The following is a 14,107-nucleotide window of genomic DNA, read 5'->3' as shown; positions in this document are numbered from 1 at the left end:
CCGTATCTCAGAGCATGAAATCTGAGCGGAGCGGAGCGTAAGCGGCGCTCTGATAAAACTGCCTAATGTTGTAGCATGAAAATGGGTACATGTGACGTCTTTCTTCACATCCCGAAGGAAAAAAAGCTCTGAGGTGCCCACTGATAAGTATAACCTTCCAGGTATTTTCCAAACGAATGCCATTATTTTTGCACTGTTTCAGAATTTTTAACAGCCGAGCTCTTTAAGTCGGCCGTTAATCCGTTAGTCGTCCACAAAAAATGTGAGCCGATCCTGGCGGTAGTGCAGAAAGGGCTCAAGCGCAATGGCACATACCCCTGTGAACTAGCGAAGCTGAGCTTGGGTAAGTCTAGCTTGTGGTCTAGTTAAGCATGGTTGGGACTACTTAAGCTTAGTCAGTCATCAATAGCCAATCGATAGCCAATCAACAGCTAATCGATATAATCGATCAATAATTAATAAATTCCGGAAAATGCTGGGAATGACTTTGTAGTACTTAGCCTAGCCCAAACACGTAGCCAATACCTGTCGATGGTCAATCGATAGCCCATCGATGGCTAATCGATCAATAATCAATAAATTCCGGAAAATGCTGGGGATGACTTGGTAGTGCTTAGCCTAGCCCAAAGGCGAGGACCAGCTAGGTGCCCATCAGCTCCGCTGTCTCTTTAGCATCAATTGCGCCTTCAGTGCAAGCTACGCTAATTTCTTTCGTAACTCTACATATAAGCTGCCCAAGGGCACTTTGTCTTTTGGCACTCTTTCTCAAATAAAAAAAAAAGACGCCCACGACTTCGTCCGCCTTATATGGCAAACCTGATCCTGCATTTTCCACTGAAATGTTAATCAAATGGCATGGACATATAATTTTTCATGCCCTTCTGTTGGCACTGCCGCTATGCCATTTTTCTTACCCATCATCACATTTCCAAAACAAAAAGCTATGCAATCGTACAGCAGCACATTCCGTAATGTACAAGTATCTGAAATTAACTTGCCGCTGTTGCACCAAGTTGTTTCACCCTTCAGCGGGTGAAAGCAGTCTGCTCTCGAACAAGCCCGAGTCTTCGGTAAGCTGAATGTTGTATACAGCTGTTTTATTGCGATAGCAATAATATGGACACTTCAACCGGATTTCTGCCGTCGGCGTCGCCGTCGCCGTGAGGTTCCCTATAGATAAAATCTTCGCCGCGTGCCGTATGCCCGAGCGGAAGCGTGCGGGGACGCGCGCTATCACGGAGAGCGAACGCACTCATCTCCCACGCGCTAGCAAGGAAGCAGGAAGCCAGCGCCGGAGGGAGCGGGGGGGGGGGGGGGGGCACTTCTACTCTGCCAACAAACGCGCTCGTCGCTCGTCCGCACCGTCTCTTATCTCCACACGGCTCTGACCTTTATGCGCCGTGCATTCGCCGCTCAGTTTCCGTCGAAGCAATAGACCGCACGTACCTTCGCCCGCTGCGGCGTATGCTTGCTGCCAGCGTTTTGACAGTCGTTTTCTGCAGTCATTCAGTGTGATCTATTCGTGTTTGTTTGTGCGTGCTCACACCACGTTTGTTCATTCAGTTTGTAATAGTCGGGCCACATTTTCCAACGCACGCTACACATGCAATGCTGCCCGGGTCGGCAGTGCAGCGCTACAGGTGTGTCCTTTCGCACGCGCTGCCCACGGGAAGCGCTTCTCATCAACACCACCGTTTCACACGCGCCTTCTCGTGGTCATCGAGTCTCTCTTCATGTCGGTCTACTTACGCCGCAGCACACCTGCTTACTTAATCAGCTCATGTTTACTACAATTCATATTGCTACCAAAGCCGCTCACCTTACTTCGTATGACATTGCTGTGTTGCTATCGCATTCATTGCTTCGCCCTTAGGGCGAAACTGTGACATTGTTTTTGGCTATCGTTACTGCCGTCTGTAGAAACCACATAAACTCTAATTTTAGCAGACTCATCATGCACTCTTGAGCATGGCATATGCCAACAATCAGTGCAATTCAAACACAGACGTATCACCATCAGGAACGTATTACAGAGCAAGGGCCCGCGTGGTCGGAGATGCTCGGCATATGTTGTGCTCCCGCAAATAATCCACTAACAAATATTCCGTACGGATGACGTCATCTGCCAAAAACTGCTAGATTCAATGTTGCTTCTCTTGGCATTAAAGACTGTATACTGGCAAGTTTGGACGAAATGTGCGTATAACCAGGTAGTTTTACAGTTTTCCCACGCGAAATGCTGATGTTGTTGCAAAGAGTAAAATGCGTAATGTTCTACTTAGCGGCGATGCAACAATGCACCTAAATTCATATACTGCTCCTATACTGCTCTAAAAAATTCGGGGTAGCTTGCACTATAGTGTCGTAAGGCGGACACAGCGGAGCTGGTCGGTTCCTAGCTGGCCCTGGCTATACGAAGTTATGCTAAGTTATACGAGGTGTATCAGCATTTCCTCGTGGTCCGTGGCATCGGGGAACGCCTCGCGGAGCACTTGCAGTCCGAGCACACGTAGGGGAAGTGGGGCGAAAGCTATGCACAGTGTACGGGCGGCGCGCAGCAGACGACACGTCGAGATGACGTCACGGCGCATGCGCAGTAGTGCGCAGCTGGTGTGAGCTCGGCCAAGCCGCCGCCAGAGGCGCCTGCTGCACTCACGGACACCGCGAACGTTCGGCGCTAATGCGGGGAAACGGAGAAGCGTGGATAGCGTCGGCAGCACCTCTGCGCGTTAATCGTTGGTGCTCGTTGCCTCGCTGGTGCTGCTACAATGTTTCTCTCTCTCTCTCTCGCTGATTTCGCTTTCTCTCTTCCGAGCATAGCACGCGACGCGCGCTCTCTCTCTCTCTCTCTCCCGAGCTGGCGCTCCGCGAGGTGGTTGCTAGGCAACGCATTGATAGGCGGCACACGTTACGGCCGGTTTAAACAGCTCCGCTGTTATAAGACTTGAAGGTACTTTTTTGGCTGTTTGCTAAACACCATGGCTGACGGTATATAGTGACGGTTGCGTTAGCAAGTAAAAGCAGAAAAGCACCAACCTCAGAAAAGCGTGTGGAAGCAGCCTAGAGCGGCTTGCGTGCAAAATGTGCAAAATCAGCACGCGAGAGAGAGAGATAGAAATGAAAGGCGAGAGGTGGGGAGGTTAACCGGTAGCTCTATATACAGTTTGCTACCTCGCACAGAGGAAGGGGTAAGTGGAAACAAAAAAAAAATTGCAGCGCAGAACCCATCTCACGATGTTGACGGTAATGTATTAGCATTGCATCAATATAGCGACACAACGTATTCTCACCGTCGAAACTAGTTATGTATGAGGCGTGTACTAAAGCGGGGCTCTTCTTTCGCTATTCAACAATCGGCGCCATTTCGCGTGGCCATCGAAATGCGTGGCACGTCGGTGCGTGCGAACGCCGAGAAGCGCTTTTTGCGTCAGCGGGGCTCCACTCTCACGCATCTTTCTTAGAAAGCCTACATGCAAGCGCTGTTTTAGGGTGGCGACAACCTTTGTAAGGGTGCCGTTGTCAGATGTGAAGGGGACTTGGCACCCGTAGGTACCGCGCCCCAGAGCGTACATGTACTCATCAACCCAGCATCATTCGGTACATTGACCCCGACAAACCCCCCCCCCCCCCCCCCCCGCTACCCGGGCTGACTGGGTGGGGGGCTTTGGTTTGGGCCAACGGTCCTTCCCGTACAAGGGGGCCACTGTGGAGCGGCACACACCGTGCTATTTCGCGCTTCACACAAACAGCCAAGTCGGTCGTCAGGGACGTGAGCCCATCAGATCCCTGGATTACCTCGACGGAAAAGGTGTCAAGGCAAACAACCATGGAGACAACCGAAGCCGTCCGCGGCGCAGCGCACTCTGTTGCGCCAGCACCGCGGTTCCGCAGCGCACTCTGTTGCGCCAGCACCGGTTCCAACTCTGTGTTCCACTGAGACGGGTACTTGCCACCGCCAGCTAAATTGGCGGGTAAAATTTTCCGCCAGATATAGCATGTGAGAATCAAAATGGCGAAAAGACCAGCCAACAGACCACGTTTCCCGCAACCATTGCTGCCGTGAAACTAATTCAATTTTTAAAATAAGCTTTGGCCTCAGCAGCCAAGACCCATAGCGTGTCTGAGAGCAGTGCATGGCATGTCTACATTTTAGTTAAACAGGCTTGTAAGCACAGTTTTTATTACAGCACACTTCGAAAACGCCCTTTATATAGTGTGTACAAGTGGAAGGCAACGACAATGTTTAATGCAGTTCACATTCTTGGCGTGAGAAAATATTACCACGAGCACGCCACGGTGCCTCATAACTTGTTGCTTTGTATGCTATGGAAAAAAATAAGCTTGATGTGTTAAAATAAAAGGAAAAGGCAACTAGTATATTAAAGATGTATGCAAGTTTCGTGTGCGCATTGGCGCAAAGCTAAATTAAAGAAATTTAATAGATCGCGTGCCAAAATATCAGAGCGTGACAAAAAGAAGGCCGGAATGCGCCGCGACTTCTAGCGAAATTGGGAATCAAAATGGCTACTCAGCAAATTTGGCGGTAAATAGCACTCACAATTTTGGAGTTGTCACCACCCTAAAGCAGAGCTTGCATGTAGGCTCCCTAATCTTTTTTGGACGCGCTGCGCTATCTAGTGGCGCCGCCGAGAAGTACGCGCGTGGCCTCCTAGACGAGAAGCGTGGTACGCCGGTGCCTGCGAATGCCGATAACTGTTCCCTCGCTTGCCACACTCAGTGGCACACGATCAGGGACCCAAGATGGCGAGAGGTTCGTTCAAGAGCGGCGCATACGTACCCTGAGCACTCATGGAGCAGCTAGCTAAAGCGTTGGCCTGAAAGGCGTTCATTGAAAAGTGGCACACAACCAGCACATTCGTGGTGCGCATACGCTGTGCTGCGGCACCAAATGCGTATCTTGCAACCGGGCGCAAGGGGAACTGGGCCGCGATTTTGTAGCGATGCCTTATGACTTATCTCATACTAGTCTTATCATCCGCCGCTCACGGCCGGCTGATCCCGTTGATAACGCGCGCGGACCGTCGCCCTAACCACTGACAAAGCGCGATGACAAAAGTTTATGCAGCCGATAAAACTACTATCCCTACTCCGAATAGCTCTCTACTAGTTTGCTATCGCAATTGATGCTTCGCATTTCGGGCGAAACTGCGACATTTTTTTTAGTGGTAATCTTTTTTTTTTCTTTTTTTTTTGCTGAGTCGTGCTCATGACATGACGTCTACCACCATCCTTTACTGTTTCCTTCACGTAGTACCTACGTCAGAACCCATTTCAGTGGTTTCTGAGTGTTAATTTTTTTTCGCTGAGTCGTCATTTTTGGTGGGTAATGCTCATGACTATGACTTGTAGCATCATCTTTACTTTTGCCTTCACTTACTCCCCACGTAGGAACCCATTTCAGTGGTTTTTGAGTGTTAATGTTTTTTCACTGGGTCATTGTCAATTTAGGCGGCTGTTATATGGCCTGCATGGCATGCATGTCGTGACAATCATGTCATGACCTATCATTTATGGTCGTCATACACTATTGTCATACTATATCAATTTTGGTACTTACCAAGTAAACGAAACGACCATGAGACTACCAAGACATAGGCAGCTGTTTCATGACCTATATGACACACATGTCATGATATTCATGTCACGACCTATCATTTATGTTCGTCATACACTCTTGTCATAGTATGCCAATTTTGGTAAATATCAAGTTAACGATAGGACCATGAGAGCACCAAGACGTAGGCGGATAGATAGATAGATAGATAGATAGATAGATAGATAGATAGATAGATAGATAGATAGTGTCAAATGTTCGCCAAGAAATGCTCCGCATTTAAAAACACACAGAGAACGAGAGGGAGATAAAAAAAGCCGGCAGATCCCACGCCCTGTGGGACTCGATGTTGAAACGACCATGAAACGACCATGAGCGCACAAAGACGTAGTTGGCGGCTCTTTCATGGCGTACATGACACGCATGTCATGACATTCATGTCATAAGTCCTCAGGAGTCCTTCTAGCTACACCTAAGAGACCTTAAGGCGAAAGTCTTAGTCATGCTCATGACTATGACTTCTATCACCATCCTTTAGTCTTTACTTAGTGCGCACGTCAGAACCCATTTCAGTGGCTTTTGAGTGTTCATCTTTCTTCGCTGAGTCATTGTCATGACTATGACTTCTACCATCAACCTTTAGCGATTCCTTCACTTAGTACCTACGTCAGAACTCATTTCAGTGGCTTTTGAGTGCTAATGTTTTTTTCGCTGTGTCATTGTCATTTTTGCTGAGTCATGCTCATGACTATGATTTCTACCATCATCATTTAGTGTTTCCTTCACGTAGTGCCCACGTCCGAACCCATTCCAGTGGTTTTTGAGTGTTAATCTTTTTCGCTGGATCATTGTCATGACCTAGATGACATGCATGTCATGAAATTCATGTCATGAGCTATCATTTATGTTCGTCATACTATGCAAATTTTGGTACCTACCAAGTTAACGAAACGACCATGAGATCACCAAGACGTAGGCGGCTGTTTCATGACCTACATGACACGCATGTCTTCATGTCACGACATCATTTATGTTCGTCATATACTCGTCAGAGTATACCAATTTTGGTACATGCATACGAAGTTAATGAAACCACCGTGAGAGCACAAAGACGTAGGCGGCTAGATAGATAGATAGATAGATAGATAGATAGATAGATAGATAGATAGATAGATAGATAGATAGATAGAGATAGATAGATAGATAGATAGATAGATAGATAGATAGATAGATAGATAGATAGATAGATAGATAGATAGATAGATAGATAGATACTGTCAAAGTAGCAAATGTTTGCCAAGAAATATTTCGCATGTAAAAGTCGCAGTTTCGCCCGAAAGGCGAACCATCAATTGCGATAGCAAATTTACTAGTAGAGTATACGGAGTAGGGATAGTAGTTTTATGGGCTGCATAAACTTTGACACATTCGCTTACTAACTGAATTAACAAGCATGGTGTCAGCGCGCTATAGCAAACATGGATAGATCACACTCGATGACTGCAGACAAGCACTGTCAAAACGCTGGCGTGCGCAAGCGCGGCAGGAGCAGTGACCGAAGGTTCTTGTGGTCTGTCGCTTCAACGGAAACTGAGCGGCGAAAGCACATCGCATACAAAGGACAGAGCCGTGTGGAAATCGCTTTCAAGATACGGTGCGCGCGACAGCCCTCAGCCGCGCAAAGTACGCAGTTCCTGGCAGAGTAGAAGCCGCGCACCCTCCCTCCCGCGCTGCCTTTCGCGGGGGATATTGATTCGCGTGGAGCTGCCTTTCGCGTGGGATATTGATTCGCCAGTTCCCCTTGCGCCCGGTCGCAAGATACGCATTTAGTGCTGCAGCTAAACAGCGCCTCTCCTCCCTCCCTCCTATCGCCCCACGGCCTTTCGCACGACCGGAGACGTCGTGTTTGCTCTCCGCCGTGCGTTCGCTCTCCGAGAAAGCGCGCGAGGTACGCGCGCTTTTCACTCGCACATGCAGCATACGGCATGCGGCGGCGAGTTTATCGCCGTTGGACTTTATATGGAAACTCACAGCGACGACGACAGCAGAAATGCGCTTGGAGTGTCCATGTAATTGCTATCACAATAAAAACATGTATAGCATACCTGATTAAATCAAGGAGGCTAGGTGATCATTTGTCACCACCCTGTTTCAAAGAAATAGCATTAAATCATCATCTAAAGCTCCTTTTGCAGGTTCCAGTTCAAGGGTCTGCTAACCCTGGCTGCCTGTGTCCACCTCGACCACCACAGGAGATGGGGACATTAAGGCTTCTTAGGTTCGATAATTTTTGTTACAGCTTTAGGTCAACTATGCACATTCATTATCTTCAATGGCCACGATGGCGACTGGCCGCCTTGCGGGGTCCTTGCGCTATATATAATAGTTAAACCTCGCTATAAATAACTTAAATAGAATGGAAATTTGCTACATAACGAAATATTTCTTGAACTTGTTATAGACTGAACACAATCTATTTTGAACTCCAATATAACAAAGTTGGTTACACGCGTTTTCAATATCGCGTGCGGTAACGTGTTTAAGCACACGCAGCCACGGCTGCGCCACATACACGGACTACGCATGTGGGCTGTCCAGGCGCGTCGCTAATGCCTGGAGGTCCCATAATCGCACGTTTCGGAGACTCATTCAACACAGAGGCAGTAGAAGCGTTCGCTTTCCTCTAGTATTTGGGCTATTTGTCACACCAGCCTCGTTACAACGAGTGTTCATGGTCATCGAGTGAAATCTGTGCATGTTTGCGTGTGCGCACTTGCTAATTGAAGTACTAATGTTTACAACAATCAGGCCCGTAGCCAGGGCCTGATTTCCCATAATTTTGATCTTTACCGAAAGTAATTACTGAAAGATAGGTGCTTTCCTCCAACAGTCAAGACTTTCAGCAAGTGGGCCCCTCCCGAAAACAACTCATGGCTACGGGCCTGACAACAATTTATACTACCGAAAAACTAGGAACCTTACTTCGTGTAGTTGTGCAATACTTTGACATCACTGTCAATGGCTATATAGGCAACTTTGTCGCTGAAATTAGTTTACGATTGCCCGATAAATTGGACATTTTTATAGCTCTTCGGGGTAAGAAACATCTGCAGGAAACGGTACTTATTTGCATAAAAGTTCTAATTTCAATATAACAAAGTTTCTGCATAACGAAGTGCCGATTTTGCAGACTTAATTAGAGTCGAACCTGGATATATTGAACCTGAAGGGGATCACAAGAAAGTGCAGTATATAGGTAATTCGAGATTAAAAATAAAAATTTTATACAGAAATTTTCAAGGGGATTTTACAGCTGTTCCATATACACAATTCGTTATATGTGAGTTCGATATATCCGGATTCATCTGTATAGTGAGATATACAATGCCAGACTAAGAACCAGCTTCGGGATACCAGCTATACAATCGCACAAAACTGTCAGAATCCAGGAGACAATAGCCCAGGATACCAGGCATGCATACATAAACATAGTTGGCTCATGAATATCTGAAACACACACATACCTGGTAATAGAAGAGCACATGATATTCAACGGTTTTATCATATAAACGTAAACCCTAAGATGTTGCAAGACATCACGTGCATAGGCGTATCTACCAGGGGGGGGGGCACTTGCCCCCCACTGTCAAAAGTGAGGAGGGGGGGGGGGGCAAAGTACGCCATTTGCCCCCTCGCTTTTGAAAGTGGCACTTTCAGCTACACGCTGGAAAGTGCAACAAAACTACATCTGAAGCAAGATTTTCTCTCCTCATAGAGGGACCACCTAAGTAATGCTTTTCTTTACTACGTATCCCATGCTTGGGCAGCGAGGATTGTCTTTTGTGCCTCCACGTGACGAGCACTACCGGGCTACGCGCGGCATTCACCATACACACTCGCATTACGCAGAAATCCTGGCGCTAGATAATTCCCGCCGTAACAAATTTCTGCTTACACTACTTGCATCATGCCCCGTTTTTGGGACCACCCTAACCATATACAAAAAAAGAACAATCGGCTTGCTATATTTAACCAATGGACGAGGGGAGAGGTCCGGATAAAGTATTATAATAAACCGTGCCCAACGATTGGTGTGCCTTACTGCATGTGAATCATTGGATTATGAAAAGCTATTGAAACTCCGTCCAAAGATAGTCTACGTAGCGTTTCAGTCTACATATATATTACCATCAAAAATGTAATCGAACCACTTACAGGTCTAAACATGCAAAATTTCATTGTGTAATCACGACTTCTCGTATATATCTTCGTGAAAATGACCTTGGTCGAACGCACAGGGGCATTTCAATACCAATAGAACACTGAGCTGAATTTTTTCTAAAGGCCCCCCTGTGTCACTTCTCATTTTATCAATTTCATTTTCAGGTCGTTTCTAAATCAGATCTACACTATTACTTGTTTCCTGGCAGGGGCAAGAACAGTAGATACTTCATATTTTGAAAAAAAAGAAGGCCACCTTTTGGTGATGTCTACCGAAAATTTGAACTGTGCAGGTTGCTTATGTGCTTGAAAAATAGTTACTGAGTACTCACTTTCTCCCAATTTGTATGCTTTATACACGGCAATTAGTTGTTTCCCCCCTCAGAGAGAGAGAGAGAAATGAGAAGGGAAAGGTAGGGAGGTTAAGCAAGGACAGGCCCGGTTGGCTATCCTACACTTGGGGACAGCGAAAGATGAAGAATGGATAAGAAACGAGAACAAAAATAATAAAGAGCCAGTCATTGACAGTCAGTCAGTATACTTGGTAAACTATGTGGGGTACGGTGTTTATATTTTTTATATTTATTCAAAGTATAAAGCAATGTTCTGAGTGACGCGCAATATATGTTTATTCTGTGCAAGTTCATTGCAGCCTTTGTAGATAGTTACACATTAAAGTGTTCCAGGGTGTCATACTAGCGCTTTCCCAGATTCCTAAGACTTGAAATTCCATGAAAATAGGTAAGTTTAGGCACAGTGCGCTGTGAAACTTTCACTTTCTTGCTTTAAATGCAAGTGTTACTGATAATTATTAAACCCTCATTTTCCGATGTGTTCTCGTGCATCATACAGGATGCGTACAGGTTGTTTCTCCGGTGTCCTCGGTGAGCTAAACAAGGTATATGGTTTATATCTGGGGAAAGTTAGGTCATGATATGGGCAAGCCAAAAATACATGGGTTAAAATCGCATTTTCCAACAGAATAGATGGCTACACTGTCTTAGTTACAACTTAAGTGAAATTTTGTGAATACAGGGAAAACAATACGCCAAGTGTATGTGCGATAGTAATGGCGTGTTGATCAAATGCAGCTTTAAAGAAAAACTGTAAGCAAGTATTAGAAAGTATTACATTGTTGTTATTAGCTGGGTTTACCAATGTTTCAAGAGCACTCTCCGTTCCTGATATTTTATACTTTGACAGAATAGGCATCATCTCAAGTACAATGTGCCATGAAGCTTTAATGTTTCTGACTTATTTAGAAGCGTTACGAATAATTATTGAACCCTGTTTTTTTTTTTTTTTTCCTTTTTCATGAGTGATATATTGGGTTTGCCTGGTGTCCTCACTGAACTAAAGGAAGCAGCTTCTTTATGTTTTGTGACTCAGAGGACCACGTAACATTTAATGTGTAGGTAAAGTTCAAAATAGATGGTAATTGGGGCTTTCACAATTACATATGCAAGCACTCTAGAATGTTATGAGCCTTTCTAATGAGGGGAGAGCAGAATTGATCCCACTAGCCTGACAGAACTATAAACACCACCATGACCAAATTTAGCCAAAATTGGTGGTACGCTATGAAAGCTCTCTGTGCGAAGTTCAAGCAGTTGGTTCAAACAGTCTCTGTAAAAAAATCTTATTATAGTGTTAGAGCGGGTGATATGGCCTCTTTCAGCCATGCTTCCCATTGTGCCGACATAGCTGTTGGTTACAACAGATTTATATTTCGTGGAAAGGGGACAGGGGGACAGGGGTCATGGTAAGTGTGATGTGCGACAAAATTTTTACATTCCTGGTGTAGATATAAGCGCTGCAAATACTGAGCCGTCGTTTTCTCCCCCTATTTTCATGCAGCATAAAGTGTTTCCTAAATAGTTTCAGCGATGTCCTCGGTGAACTAAACGAAACAGTTTATATTTGGCAAAAATAAAGGGCGCAGTATAGGTACAGTGTAAGTAAGCTTCAAAGACAGAATACTAATTATCATATTGCAGTAAATTACGCAAGCAAGTGATCCGGAGCTGTATGAATGTGTTTAGCGAACAAACCAGAATTTATCTCGCTGCCCTGGGAGAACTCTGAACTCAGCCAATATCAATCTAGCGATAATTGGGTGGGCGAGAGGACATCATAAAGTTTTCTGGTGAAGTTAGATATGTGTTGATGAATCACTGGCTTTTTAAAGATTTCCAGCAAGTGCTCCAAAATATTACATGGGGCAAAGGTTTCAAACGGAACAGTCATATACGGCCAACTTTTAAAAGTATGCAATGTAATTACAAGAAACTGAAACATTTAGTGCAACCATTCGAGAAAAAAAAAAACCTTCAGCTCCAATGGGTGTTGTAATGCTCCAAGGTCGCACACATCTGCTGTCTTCTTTTTTTTAGCATTGAAAGTACTTTGTATTGATTGTACTTCGTTCTGTATAACCTCGACAATACTATTACCTTAACTAGAGATACATTTGTGCTGTAGAACCAAGTAAAATTCTTTGTTTAATCAGTAAAGTTGTCTGCGAACAAATGTGCATTTTTTTATGTGTGCACTGTGCACTCCTGGGCTGGATCAGGGACCTCTGGGCACTCAATGCCATTTGTCCCTGCATCAGATATAGATTTTGGAGTGTCAAGAAATAAATGCTAATTCAAATAATTTTTCAGGCCCCCATGGTTCACAATGCTTGATTCAGAAATAGGTCCATGGCTGTTAAATATAAAAATGCCTGACAGATGCATATCCAGGAGTTTTCACTTATTGTAATAGTAATTTGAAATATATATATTAATTGTAGCGAAGAGAGATGCTAGTGGGTCCAGCGCTTTTGCTCGAAATGGCTCTCGTGCTTGAAAGCCGTGTCTCGTTTGGCTGTCGACACTGTGCTGCTCCGATCTCTAATAAACCCTTTACAATTGGTGGAGGTGCAGGGTAGAGGCTGCAGACCAGCCGGCGAGAGCTGGGGTGAAGATTTCTGGTGCTGGCAGTCGGGGCAGGAGCGAATGAACTGTTGAACGTACTTGTACATTCCACGCCTGTAGTAGCACTGTCAAAGGCGCTGGTAGGTTTTGAAACTCCCGAGTGTGCACACTGTGGATCGGTGTGAAAGGATGCGCAGATTTCGGAGCGCAGACTGCGAGGAACTACTAACAACCACTGGCGGCTGTCTGCGGCATAACTGCGTCGGTGAAGCAGGTTGTCGCGAACCGCGAAATCGCGAGCCTGACGACGCAACGTACGAGTGGTCGACTGTGGTGATGGATCAACAAGCAAGTCTATAATCAAGGCAATCCACGGGTCCTTGCGCTGCTCGGAAGCGATAGTCTCAAGGTCGATTGTAGAAACAGCTAGCTGGGATAGTGAGCAGCAGGTATTGTCGTCAGGCAAGGGAGAGCGTGATAGCGCGTCGGCATCAGAATGTTGGCGTCCGTTGCGGTACAGCACGTGGATATCGTAGTCCTGCAGGCGAAGTGCCCAGCGGGCAAGACGACCTGAAGGATCCTTCAATGATGACAGCCAACATAGTGCATGGTGGTCGGTGACGACATCAAATGGATGGCCATACAAATATGTATGGTATATATATATGTATACATATATATATACATATATATAAGAGAGAGAGTCACAGCGTCTGTAGCTTGCCCCCCAACTCGAGAAATAGTTGGTACACCACTGATCACGTGTTGCATATTTTTCACATAAGTGTAACACCTGAAATGTAGCACATTGGAAGTCACATATATGGTGAGCCATCACTGCCACTTTGACGACAACGAAGTTGCAACTCTTCATGCTCCCCGCGCTAGAGCCAGGTGGCACGCAAAATAACATCTGGGCTGGCGGTCACCTCCAGTTTGTTCTGACTTAAAATAAATATGTGGGACACAGCTTGCCTCATGCCTTCCCATGCAAGCTACAACAAAATGCACTGAAAGTAGCCACACGAGCGGTCCTTGTGCTCATGCATTTGCTACTTCAAAGTTTCTGCAACAGTGTGCTTGGAAGCTGGACGCACTAGCCACTAAGCTATTGTGCAATGCTTATGCTTGGTAAACTGCAAAAGGTATTAGTGGCCACATAGAGTCTGAGAATGGTAATGTCTTACATGTACAGGGGGGACCACAATATTCATTATTACAGCAGATGATGGGGCTCATAGCAGAGGGTAGTTGGTTGACATTATGTGTATAGCAAGACATTCTTGAGAACATTGTCTGCTGTGAGTGCCAAAGAAATCACAAAGTCCATTTAATTTCAATATTGACAATTTAATTTACAAAGTTTAACATCCAATGCTACATAGGGTTT

The sequence above is a fragment of the Dermacentor silvarum genome, chromosome 9 (genome assembly GCF_013339745.2).
Source record: "Dermacentor silvarum isolate Dsil-2018 chromosome 9, BIME_Dsil_1.4, whole genome shotgun sequence".
In the NCBI taxonomy this organism is placed as follows: Eukaryota; Metazoa; Arthropoda; class Arachnida; order Ixodida; family Ixodidae; genus Dermacentor; species Dermacentor silvarum.
Note: the sequence above shows the minus strand (reverse complement) of the source record.